Genomic DNA, 13,842 nt, shown 5'->3' on the forward strand with positions numbered 1-13,842 from the left:
GTAGACGTGCATGTTAAACATCATCCTTCAATTCGGCGACTTTGTATCTATGAGGTAACGCTTATTCCAATATATTTAAACTTTTATCAGTAGTTCTTTCTGCACTCCTGTCACTCACCCACGCTGTGTTTTGACACTGAACGCACCAGCGTCCATGCAGAAGATGAGTTTGTTGCAATACAGCGGGGCCGATGTTTCGACATCACACTGCATTCACCAGAAGAATTGAACTCGCGCACGACACGATTTGGTAACACGGTAAACCACTCGATTCTGAGCGACGTCTGCGACCCTCGAACAGATTCTGTTGCCGTCACGAGCAGGAAGCAGCCTTGTCGTCAGCTGGACTGGCACGTTGTTTCCCGGTGTGACGGGGCTTATAGTTAGAAACGGATCAACAACAACAGCAGAGTTAGATAGAACCCTTTATTGCTGAACTAAAGCTCAAAGCTGAGGGGAATCACGTAGAAGCCCTGTCCGTTTATCACCAGACCCCCCCCCCCCCCCCCTTTACTTTTACAGCACATGCACCGTAAGATTCATACACGTATGTGTGAGTGTCTGAATGCATTAGGCTGAGCGTGGGCACACAAATACATTATGCAACGCTTGCTGTTGCACACGTTGGGGAAGACTTCCTGGACAATGTGTTGTAGGACTGAGGGTCCTAGTGCTTGCTTTCCTGTTCATGAACTGATGTGAACTCATGTCATCATCTAAGTTCCTGTCCTCAGTATGTTGCTTGTCCAGTTTGTTGTGAGGACACACTGCCTGTAACAACTGAGGCATTCCAAATATTTCAGATCAGCAGGCAGCGCATGCTGAAAACCATCCAGTCAGTGAGCGAACAAGCATGTCCTCGAGGCTTTTCACATCGGGGAGTATCTCCATGTTAATGAAGATTGCCTCTCGCACATCATTTATTATCAAACCCATCAGTGTCTTCTCTGACTTTGAATTAAAAGCTGAGGAATGTAGCGTTGTTGAAATGAAAGCAGAGACGGGGATCCGAGCTCTGTGGAAATATCACACGGAAGGCTTTGCGCAATTAGTTGCCATCAATCGGTTTGCTCTGGAAAAATCAAAACACAGAAAGTGGCCGTGTGAGGTTGTGCTCTGGTTTTAATGTCCAGGGGTCTGCGGCTCACGCAGAGTCATCGGCCTCCGGAGGTCGATGGCGGGCAGGTTAATTGATGGATCTAATTAGGACACAGATTAATCAGATGCATGCTCTGCTGCTCTTGAAACGCCACGGATGGCAGTCGGGTTCATGAGCAGCCTCTCTCTCTCTCTGTGGACCGATGGGGCGGCTTGTGTCTGCAGGGTACCCCCCTGCTCATGGGGGGGACAGAATGAGACCAGCTAGTCGTGGAGTAAGGTAGCGGAAGTGAGAGGATGACGTTGGAGACGAGGGCGTGAGTGAAGCGAGCACTGTTGGACAGGCTGAGCACGGATAAAGGGCCCAGTCCCACCGTCCACAGTGAACCTCTAAAGCAACGGACATTAACGCGGTGACGTGGCCTGGGAGTAAATGTCTGGGTTCCAAATGCTGTCTTAGGACAGAACGGTACCTGAGGCAGAGGCATTCCTGTGGCTCATATGCACTTTCATAAAAAAGGCTTCGTTGCTCACTGTCCTAAAATAAAGTCTGTATTAAAAGTAATGTGTTTGCCAGAGAAAATCAAAGAGACCCTTCGCATCAGGGGCCGTATTCATAAAGCCTCCTCGTACAAAGAGTTGCTGCTGGTGACAAAATTCTTGGAATTATGACGATTTGTAAGAAGTTTCCGCTCCCAGTTAGGAGCAAATCCTGATCAAGATGAAAGTGATCTCAAAGCATCTCGGCCCTTAAGAGAGCTCCGAAGTTCAAACAGCGTTAGGAGTGAGGAGGACTTCTACAACTTATTCAGCAGAGATGCTCATTACATGAATTAGTATTCATAATTACACCATGTCTGAATAGAGAGAGTTCTATGATCGATTTCACTGTCCAGTCCTTGCCTACTATCGCTAAGAGTGCAAGTCTCGGTCCCTTCCTTTCTCATAGTTGCTCTAAAAAGTTTCCTAAATCCCTCCTCAGCAAGGCCTCCTTGCTAGTAGTGTTTCAGCTTTTTTTCTGAGAGTCTTCTCAGAACTGTTATGAATACGGCCCCCGGTGTCTTAAGACGGGGCTTGTGATCTCCCCCCTCTAGCCGACCACTTGCTATCACATGACCGCATTCGTCTGCTGAATCGAGCCCTGTGTGTTTGACGGATCCAAAAGCTAGCAACTGGACCTTTTTGAGCTTAGATTACTGTGTCAGTGATGTTGTTTGATTAAAAGAGATGGAGAACTCAAACAGGATCCCGCCCTCGTAGAAAGAAGTATCTGCTTGTGAACTCTCGGTCGCCAGCCGCTGTGTAAGACTTTTTAACATCTGTCGTCTTCAGTTGTGGCATCAGAAGCTTTCGGGTAATTACTTAAAGCCAAGCTGCTTTTAAAGTTTGCATAAACGGCTCAGAAAGTGTGTGAGGGAGCCTTCAGGCCCGTTCTGATTTCACAGTGGAACTGTCCCGAGGTTTTGCAGGTTTAACGGGAATGCGTGTCAGAGTTCACAAGGGTGGCCGGTGGGAATGGGAGGTTGTTGCTCTTTCTGGATGGCCGGGTAGAAAAGAGACAGAAGTAGAGATGCGGTTTCGTGAAGGTTGTTCCGTGTTCCGTGTTTAGCTGACAGATCCTGTAGCGACTGAGATGGATACCCTTGCAAAGACTCCTGCAGGCTTACCTGCGAGGACAAAAGTGTAGACATAATGGCGAGATTAAAACGCACCGCTGTTGAGGATGTAACTCGAGCGAACCGACTGAGGTCGAGGCGTTTAGCTCAATTCAAGCAATAACATTTATTTGTAACAGAAGTATTATGTCCAGCAGTTATACGTGCACGGACCGAGAAAAGTGAAAGCTAAAAGGCGCTTAGACAGAGTGCGCATGCGTGTTATAGGTTCTTCTGATGGAAGCCTATTGGTTAAAGCAAAGTTGCAGGCGGGGCTGTGTTTAGCAGAACAGCAGCCTGGTTGGATCACTGGGCATCTCCACCCACACTGGCTCACGTCCGGATCCGCCTTCTCTGCATCATCAGTGTGAATGCATGTTAACACTCGAGGTGCCTAAAGGGTGCAATTCTAAGCTATTACAGAAGTCTCTGTGTGAATAGATAAAGAGAGCTCTTCTCCTACTCTAAGATGGCAGTTTCTGCCCTAATCTGGTGGTTTAAGCAAGTGTTTCTTTTCAGGGCCACTGTATCTGTTCCTATCGTACGAGCAGGCACCGGAATGCCCTGCTCGGAGTATTTGACCTACTTACATGTGACCTCACAACTCCGCAATATAAGCATACAAGTATAGAGCATATTTATTATTACACCGCTAAGAGATCAGGTATCGGCTGTAGACACAGCACTGGCAGCCCTGCAGGCATGGAGACGCATGTTACAGCGCAGCATGCTGCTGCAGATCATCGGGACTCTGCAGCAGTCAGCATCTTAGTACTCTTCCTCTGGTGGAGCAATAGATACAACAGTGTGGATGCTTCCAGTCTGATTTGATTACAGACGTCTGTGGAGAAAATACAAAGACAGGATATTCTGAAAAGGTGGGGCTGGACGAATATGAATGTGACATTTGATTTGAAAAATAAAACGGCAAAATGGAAACAGAAGACTTTTCTGAGAGTGCACTTTAATGTAAATTTCTCCTTTTTTAAATGGAAGAAAAAGAATCTTCCCACTTCATCAATATTGAAATAAAATGTGCAAAGTCACAGCTCTGTGCGGCGTCTAATCATTGAGCAATATATTACAGATCAGATGTCTCGGCGGCCTTAAGGACAGATACCAAACCTGTTTGACTTGCGACATATCAATGTCCACCATCAGTGGTCACATGTTACATGTTGATGTGGGTTGAGACCAAATCACCAAAATAAGTGATTATTTGGGTCCTTTTAGAGACTTACAGAGGGCGAAATCCAGAAATTAACAAGAAGAAACCAGATTTAGAGAAGCTTCTGAAATACTTGTCGCGGCCCCCATCTTTGGAACCACGTGGACCTCTAGGAGGCCCCGCTGGAGAAGACCTGGAGCAGTAGTTGCTGTTAAACTAGACTAGAAGAAAGGTTGCCTGAACGTGCCCATCATTGTACAGCTCACATCACTTGTGATCCGGCGTCATCTTAAAGGGATAGTCTGGATTATTTGACGTGAGCTTGTATGAGGTACTTATCCATGCTCAGTGTATTACCTGCAGGAGACGCCGGTCGGCTCGCCCCCAGTTTGGAGGCAATATACGGACGATGAATGAGTATCTCATATAACCCCCCTTCAGAAAAATCTGAATCACTAATACCGAGTGTTCTGTAGAGAAGGCCTCCGCTTCACTCGAGCCACTGAGGTTGAGCTGCTTAGGTCAAACATGAGGCTAAATGAGTCAATCATTTGTTTGGTAATGCTATTCTTTTAGTGCATTTAGGTCGCGATGCACCAGTTTAGGTGGTCATTGGGGAGGATTGTGTTTCTCCCAACTGGAAAAGCTGAAATTGAAGGTGAACTAACATTGTCACAAAGAAATACTGAATACCAGTTTGCTTTCACTAATCTAAGTGTGTGGATTTGAAATATTGGTTCATGTTGAGGCATTTTGCCAATAATTAGTTACAAGTGGGTCTGACCTACTTTTAAAGCAGCCTGGTCTCACTCCCACTTCAACTATCTCCACTGTAAATGCATTCGCTTCATAACTAGACGCTCAGAGCAGTGGAGGTAGTACTAAGACGTGACGTTGTTCCGTCCGTAGCTTAAGTTAAGCACCGAGCATGTTTACCGTGCCGTGTCACAACATTCCCCACGCATGAACCTTCTGCGTCAAGACGCTTTGCCAGTGTCTGCACAGTTATTGCTAAAACGACAGCCGGCTCACTGGCCTTCGAAGAGGTCAGCGGTCGTCCTTATCTGTGAATGTTTATAGAGGCACTCCTCCAACTGGTTTGTTCTCACCTCGTGGTTTAAAGGTGTGGCTCAGCTCACCCCCACCTCTCCTTCTAAGCGTGCTGTATTGTTATGGATGAACATTTTCCTCTACAGCAGTTTGTAAGACGAGTTTAGTTTTATTGCTAAGGAGAGAGACGGTTCATCATGTTGTCAAGTCTCAGCGTGTGTGTGATAGTTAGTCATGCGGATGGATTTAAGGAGACGCTCTCTTTTATTTTTGCGAGAATGACTAATTTCTCTGATCTCACTGTGCTGCGTCTTAAGGGAAGGTTACTAAGACACTAGAAGAGGACACAATTGAAGGAAGCAAGGAGGCAATTCAGACAAATAGGAATCATCCCAGAATGTGGCCCCTGAAGCCGCTGTTCAGACAAAGTGAATGCACCTAGTGTTAGTCACTGATATTAATCCCCTTGTATAGTCCCTGTAGCTGCATTTGGCCTCTGCTGGATCCAAATCTTGACTCCTGAAAGGACCCTTTGCTTTCGGCTCAATAACAAGAGATCTGATAATGCAGAGTTTGTGTTTCTCAAAGCTGATCTCACCACTTCTCCCGCTATCGATTGGAGCTGTAACCTGAAAGGTTAGTGTTGCTGCCCGAGATGCAAAGAGCCAGGGCTCCGAAAGGGTGACGCGGGCCGATAAAGATGCGCCTTTGCATCACAAAGGTTGGACGACACATGTGGGCTCATACTGTGCTCCGTTTTCTCTCAACTGCTTTCTGTGGTGAGATCCCTCTTGAGGCAATCCGAAGATTATTTATCAATATGATCAGCTGAGTCTCAGCGGTGCGTTGCTGTCATGGTAAAGATGAATCGCAGTGTGTTTGTTGCGGAAGCTACAGAAAGTGTACATTATGTGTGTGTATCATCGCCATCGATCCAGCCAATGCAGATCTAGACTTCAGCAATACCATTCATCCCCCCCCCCCCCCCCCCCCCAACACACACACACACACACACCCTCCCACCACAAGTTTGACAAGCAAAGAAATATTGCTCAAAGTGCAATAACCTTAACGGCAAAGGTTGGCGGTATCCCAGTGTGATTAGTGGGCCCGGGAGTCTGAATGCATGTGACAGCAGAGAGGATGATGGGAGGTCTGGAGCTTCAGCAAGGCCTCCTGCTTTCAGCTGCATGAACCGCAGATCAAAGTGCTTTCACTGAGCGTTGGTGAGAAACTAACTGTGCATGATGGTATGAAGGGTGTTGTTTCATCGATGTGAATATACACTGCGTAAGGCAGCAACTGACGGTTGTTGCCATAGTCCCTTAATCTGTCCTGTTTATTCTATTCAAAAAGAATAGTTCAGTCACATCACAGGGCGGATGCACAAATTATTTTCCACTTTCGTTAACGTTGCGAGATAGGGCATGGCCTTGGCGGAGGTCTGCTCTCACAGGGTGCCCTTCTAGTTAATGAATACTTCAGTCTGGTTGTGGTTAACATATCTGTACTATGACAGTGAGGCAGCCGAAGGTCATGATCAGACGGAGCACCTTTTAGCAGCCTGGCGTGGCTCTTTGTAAATGTTTTGCACTGCATTTGCATTGCTGAACACCTCGCGTTTGTGTTCAGCAAACATTAGCACGTCCTTGGTTGCCCAGCATCAATAAATCCAAAAAGATCGATCTGTTCAGGAGCCAATAAGGCGGTTCTGCGATGCGCCTCACAGCAAACCTGCAAAGCTCGCTCTGTCTGATCACAGCCCAAGTGCTTCTCCTTTTTCCTTCAGAACAATCCGATTTGGATTTGCTGGTGTATCCTGCAGACAGGTTTACCACTCTTTATTTTGAACACCCCCCCCTTTTCCCTTTAAGTCTGCACTAGGTTCGTCACTATGGAAACAATCACTTACACGCGCCGTCAGAATATTAATTGAAATGAGCGTGCGTCAGCGTCGACGCGCCTTCTGTGTCTGGCTTTTACAGTCGAAGAGTGAGGACAGAGAATCGGCCCGCGGTGGAAGGAATTTAAGCCACGTTACCAGCGACACAACGGGAGTGTGACCAGCCGACACAGGGAGAGTGTTAATGAGAGGACCCGGCACATCCAGTGCCTCCTGTTCTAGCGTGGACACAGACACACACAGAAAAGTGCAGTTCAGCAAAGTTTCCCATAAAAGCTGAGTGGTGTATAGGCTGGTCCGTGGAGGCTGGCAGTGTGATATAGAGCGGAGTAGTATGGAGCGTGTTGGCACCAGGATGTTGCCCGTCGCACTGTGTTCTCCGTGTTTAAGTTGTAACACTGTATATTCATCACAATGGAGAGACCACAGCTTATGCTAGAACTATACCGGAGTTCCACGGCAATAATGGACCGTTTCTTGATACAGTGGCGTCGGCGCGTCTCCTCTACTCGGTGACATTCATAAGACAATGGGGGCTGTTGATTAAGAAAGCTGACATTTGCGGTTGTAGGTATGATGCATTGCCTTTATCCTCCTGCAACTTACAATAAGGGAAGTAATTAGAGGATCCATAAGTGAAATTACTTTCCCGCAGTTTCGTAACACCGGTACAACTTGTGTTCCTCCTCCAGGTGGCCCCCACTCCTGCAGCAGTAAATCTTTCTCCGGTTTCTTTTTAAAAATGCTCTTTTTTTTTTAAATTTGTCTTAGTTATTGACGGTATAAATAAGATAATCTAAATACATGTTAAGTGAAGACTGTGTGTGTGTCTGCAGCCAAACAAACACACCAGCAAGACTCTATATATACACACACACACACACCGTCCGTGAACTTGGCCTCTCGGCTCTCTGAATCATTTGCTTATTACGGTATATATGATAAGGTACTGTTAGCTCGCGATGCATAATACATGACTTCCTTTTTTTGCGCATGAGAGAGAGAGAGGCCCGTGGACCTCGCTGTAATAAAGTTGTCATGTCCACCTAACGACTTGGTGTTGAGATAGCCGCACCGCCAGCTTAGCTTTAACTTTGTCACTGTGCGACAGTCAGCACTTTTCACTCCTGTTTTATTTGAGTAAGCATTCCACTGCATATACTGACTGATCAGTCTCTCTTCACAGACTCTTGACTTCCAGTCAGAAGTAGTGACTGTCCATCCATCCCCTCTCAGCCCACCTCTGTGTCCTACATGTCGGGATAAGAGCATTCTCTGTGTTTTGATTGTGTTTTGGGTTGTCCGCCCGTCTGGTCCATTCTCTTGAACTGATTTAGAATCTGGTGATCAAAGGTCACTGTGACTTCACCACAACTCAAGAATGAATTTTCTAATTATGACAATTTTACACGGACACGGATGTAACCTGGTTGGGGGAGGCATACAACCGCGAGGCTGTAACCATGTTGACCCAACCATGAGCCAATCAGGTGCTGAGATCTGACTTTGAATTCTGACCCTTGTCCTCCGCCCCACCTCTTCATGCTAAACTTTCATACACTCAACGTTGAGGTATATCGCCACAGGTGTCTGCATCTCAAGCCAGAGAAGCGAATCGCAAAGCAATGTTGGTTTGTGTTGCGAAACAGCCTCCTTATCTCTTTGCCGCGTGTGTGTGTGTGTGTGTGTGTGTGTGTGTGTGTGTGTGTGTGTGTGTGTGTGTGTGTGTGTGTGTGTGTGTGTGTGTGTGTGTGTGTGTGTGTGTGTGTGTGTGTGTGTGTGTGTGTGTGTGTGTGTGTGTGTGATTTTCTCTCCTGGCGTATATCATTTTATGGATAATTCATTGAGAAGTGGATGAAATGACCAGATAGGTCTCCAATTTCAGAACAATGAAATACCTGACAAATCAAGAGACTTCACTTATATTATACTAATCAAATATACAAATCCAAAAAGTTGCCATTTAGCGGTTGCGTTCGTTGATTTTTTTCTGTAATTTTCTGTCCAACGACTAATCTGTACCAAAGCAATCTTTTAGCACTGATATCAACAATAACTAGAAAAAGCATTTCCTGCTGAAAATGCGTTGGAATGCTGAAAACTGAAATGAATCTCAAAAACATTGCTGAAAATAGATATCCAATTCAAAAACAAATTGCAAAAACCTTAATAATTCAAAGAGTTTAAAGATTACAAATATGAAAAGTCATATCACACCTCTCCTGAAAGAGCTGAACATTTTGATATTTGAACAGTTTCTGTGGCTTAAAAAAATTCATCAGTGCTGATATTTGTAGGAGTATAAGTTTTAGTATAAGTATTATTCGTAGAAGTATTAGTAGCATTTGAATAAGTACTAGTAGTAGTGATATTTGTAGTCGTAGTAGAAGTTGTTGTAGAAGTATTATTAGAAGTATTAGTCATTAGAAGAAGTAGTAGAAGACGTAGTATCAGTAGTCATAGTAACAGCTGTAGTATTGGTCGTAGTATTTAATATCACAGTAGTAGTAGTAATAGTAATGGCAGTAGAAGATGTAGCAGTACTAGTAGTACTAGTAACAGTCATACTAATAGCTATAGTAGTATTACTACTTTTAGTAGCATGAATAGCAGTAGTAGTAGTAGCAGTTGTCGTATAAGTAATAGTAGTAGTGGTAGTAATAGCAGTAGTGGTAGTAATAATATTGATGGTAGCAGTAGTAGCAGTAATAGTAGCAACAGCAAAAGTTATAGTCAAAGTAGTAATACTATATTAGCAGCAGCAGTAGTAGTTGTTGCAGTATTAGTAAGAGCATTCATTTTTTTAACAAAAAAGCCTAATTTTGAGCTAGTTTAAATACAGTTAATCCATGGGGCTTTTATTTTTGAAAGGGTGGTGCTGGGTGGGGGAGAGGAGACATAATCATCATGTTTGACACACAAACTGAGGTTATTAAATGCCTGGCTTCATCACCAGCATTTCAATTAGAATTCACTCTTTGGGGCTTTTATTTTGAAATGGGGTGTGTGTGTGTGGGGGGGGGGGTCCTCTAAAAGTCTCTAAGACCCGAATGACTGTATGAGAGAGAGACATAGACAGGGAGAGAGAGAGAGAGAGAGAGAGAGAGAGAGAGAAGAGAGAATTTGTGAGTGAGAGAGAGAAGAGAGAATTTGTGAGAGAGAGAGAAGAAAGAATTTGTGAGAGAGAGAGAAGAAAGAATTTGTGAGAGAGAGAGAGAAGAGAGAATTTGTGAGGCGAGAGAGAAGAGAGAATTTGTGAGGAGAGAGAGAGAGAATTTGTGAGGAGAGAGAAGAGAATTTGTGAGAGAGAGAGGGAGAGAAGAAAGAATTTGTGAGAGAGAGAGAGAAGAAAGAATTTGTGAGAGAGAGGGAGAGAAGAAAGAATTTGTGAGAGAGAGGGAGAGAAGAAAGAATTTGTGAGAGAGAGGGAGAGAAGAAAGAATTTGTGAGAGAGAGAGAAGAAAGAATTTGTGAGAGAGAGAGAGAAGAAAGAATTTGTGAGAGAGAGAGAGAAGAAAGAATTTGTGAGAGAGAGAGAGAAGAAAGAATTTGTGAGAGAGAGAGAGAAGAAAGAATTTGTGAGAGAGAGAGAGAGAAGAAAGAATTTGTGAGAGAGAGAAGAAAGAATTTGTGAGAGAGAGAGAGAGAAGAAAGAATGTGAGAGAGAGAGAGAGAGAGAGAGAGAGAAGAAAGAATTTGTGAGAGAGGGAAGAAAGAATTTGTGAGAGAGAGGGAAGAAAGAATTTGTGAGAGAGAGAGGGAAGAATTTGTGAGAGAGAGAGAAGAAAGAATTTGTGAGAGAGAGAGAGAGAGAGAGAGAGAGAGAGAGAAAATAATTTGTGAGAGAGGGAAGAAAGAATTTGTGAGAGAGAGGGAAGAAAGAATTTGTGAGAGAGAGGGAAGAAAGAATTTGTGAGAGAGAGAGAGGGAAGAATTTGTGAGAGAGAGAGAGAGAGAGGGAAGAATTTGTGAGAGAGAGAGAGAAGAAAGAATTTGTGAGAGAGAGAGAGAGAGAGAGAAGAATTTGTGAGAGAGAGGGAAGAAAGAATTTGTGAGAGAGAGAGAGAGGGAAGAATTTGTGAGAGAGAGAGAGAAGAAAGAATTTGTGAGAGAGAGAGAGAGAGAGAAGAAAGAATTTGAGAGAGAGAAGAAAGAATTTGAGAGAGAGAGAGAGAGAGAGAGAAGAAAGAATTTGAGAGAGAGAGAGAGAGAAGAAAGAATTTGTGAGAGAGAGAGAGAGAGAAGTTGAATAAAGAAACAGGATAACAATAGTTGGAACGCTTAACAGCATTCCAACAATAATGTTGAACCAACAGCTCTCTGCTAAAGTCTGAACAAACTAACAATTCAAAGCTTCATAAAACAAAGTGCCATGCCACTGACTCTCCTCACTCCCTCCCAAACCTGTGAGGAAAGTCTCCAGCTCTCTTTGCTAGTCCTGCTCCGGCACCTGTTCAGCGGGGCTGTGGTGCGTTTAGGGGCTTTTTTCTCTCTGAAAAATAACATCTGGCGGGGGGGGCTCTGTGTAGCCAGCAGGCAGGGAAGACAAGGCAGCGCAGGGAAATTGGCTGCTTGAGGGACCGGTGGTTGTTGACTCGCCTATTCCCCGCCCGCCTCACTTTGTCATGGCTGTGTACAGAGCGAGGGGAACTATATATATTTGGCAGCCGTGATTCATGCCCAACAGATTGTGCGGGTACAGAACACAGCACGTCTTCAGAGTCAAATACAGCAGCATTTGCATTTGGTGCTCGTCGAAAAATCATTGAGATTCTGTGCGTTCCTTGGCAGCCGTTGGATTTATTCAGTGTACAAACCCCCAGAGGTTTACACAGCTTGTGTGTCTTTTCAATGGAGACATGTTTCACTGTGTCTTTAATATTCAATCACTGAGGACATCCATTAATGGCGGCTATGAAAGAGTAGTTTTGTTCTTCCCCAAGCTATTCATAGCGATGTCCTTTCAAGTGCCTTATTATACTTGTTGATTAAGGCATTCTTTCATTAGTGTTTTTGTTGAATGTGAATTTAAGGACGGAGGGAGGAATCTTCGGAAGAGGGCCGCATGTTAAAATAATAGATGTATGCCTTTTGAAGGGCTTTTTAATAACCAAATTCAATATTTTCATCCGTCCTCAAGAAGCTTTATGTCACTCAGCGGGAGGTTTATCACAGCTTTCATGTCTCAGACCACCACGGAGCCGCAGAGAGGTGCAAGTCAACCCTCCAGCAGGACTTTGTAGGGAACGTCCAACCTGGACAAACCCCACACGGATACCTGCTACTCTCCTTTGTGTTGTGGCGGGCAAGTTACTCAGACGGGCATTACTTCTCGTGACCTTTGCATCCCAGATCGGTGAGAGGCAGCCTTTGTTTTTTCCTGACGCACAGCCGCTCCTTTCAGCCTCTGAGCGAGTCACACAGCTTCTTCTCCCAGCTGACCCGGTGCAGCTGTAATTCAGCCCATTAACGAGCCAAGTAAAATGTCCTTTATGGGAAACAACAACAGTACAACGGCGCACTCCGTGGCAACTGCTGTTTTACTCGGTTGAGCAACAAATTAGATAACGGGCGACCTCGGCTCCCCCGTTTTCTTTTTCCACCATGCTGCTCGGCACAGATAACTGCCTTTACTTTATCTAGATTGCCATTGGCCACGGGCCCATTTCTTCACGCCTTTCCTGTGCAGCCTCCACATCTCCATTCTGCCATACTGAGCATTTTACATCATGCTGTCTCAATGCATGACGTGCAACGTGTTACCGTTATGGTGCAAAGGCCGAGTATCAGGACAGAAAGAAAAAAAGAAATTAAAGATTTAATTTTAGACCAATCGCTGGCTCGCCATGTGCAAACAGCCCTGCAGCTGCTAATGCATATCCGATAGTCTCTTTCTCTCTCTGTCCGTCTCTTCACTCCGCCCTTCACCTCTCGGCCTGTATTATTTGGGAGTCTCTAGCCTGATCTTCTTGTTAACCCAGACTGTGCTCAGCCTGCACCAGTTTAGAGCCGAGCAAAAACACTGCACAAGTCTTTGTCGTCTTTGCAATTTCTTGCAGCGAACAAAGTGGATCAACACCTCCGCTGTTTACAAACCGAGTCGGGTTACTGCGCGGCCCGACACACTGCAGCGACCCGCAATCAAACGGACACGCAGCGGATTATATTTCATAACGGAAGTATGGAATCACAGTCGTGACGCGCCCGCCTCTAAATAGCAACTAAAACGTAATCATCCGCACAATCCACAGCTCCAGTTTCTGTTGTCCCGCTGAAAGTAATCATCCTGCCAAGGTTTTCATTTGGATACTGAATAATTGATTTGGCACACGCCCACAGTTTGTGCAGCCGTTGTGTTTTCTTTCTCGTCACAAATATCCTTACCCGAGGTTTTCATAGTGCTACAGGTTCTGAGACGCACCAACCCAGCTGGGAAGTGTTGAGAAAATCAAATAATATAGCAATTCCAAGAGAGTGCCTCAATATTAAATGAAGGGCAAATCATCCGGAAATTACTATTTGGTCAAATTCAAAGATACAAAACGCACCGAAAAACTGTTGAGAAAGGAGTCCGAGCACAGTGACTCCATGCTGCAGTCGTCCTGAACTAAAAGAACACTAAGCGTAATTAGCTGTTAATAAATTTGATATAGTTTTTGTTATAGTTCAATAGTTGCTATTAAGTAGCAATATGATCATAGTGTCAGAACAAATGTGAAGTCATAGAAACTAATCCAAAGATGATTGTTTTTTATGCTTCAAAGATTCATAGAAATATTTGAGACATTTTCACCTCCTGCATTAAAAATAAAACATTCTGCAGTCAACCGCCAGATATTTAGACAGAAGATACTTTCTAACCAAATTGATATCGCTCAATTGGATTTAAATTATTTTATTATGGTTATGATATACTGCATGATCATAGCTACATGGTGTGTACGACTGCTGCGCCCAGAGATAAAAAT

The 13,842-nt window shown here is 44.6% G+C and overlaps 1 protein-coding gene across 4 annotated transcripts in view; it reads left to right on the forward strand.

The window, feature by feature from the left end:
• Nucleotides 1–13,842, forward strand: part of oxr1a (oxidation resistance 1a) — a 138,771-nt gene that overhangs the window by 82,504 nt on the left and 42,425 nt on the right. The gene's annotated exons all lie outside the window — the stretch shown is intronic.

Source organism: Melanostigma gelatinosum (genome assembly GCF_949748355.1).
Source record: "Melanostigma gelatinosum genome assembly, chromosome: 9".
NCBI lineage: Eukaryota > Metazoa > Chordata > Actinopteri > Perciformes > Zoarcidae > Melanostigma > Melanostigma gelatinosum.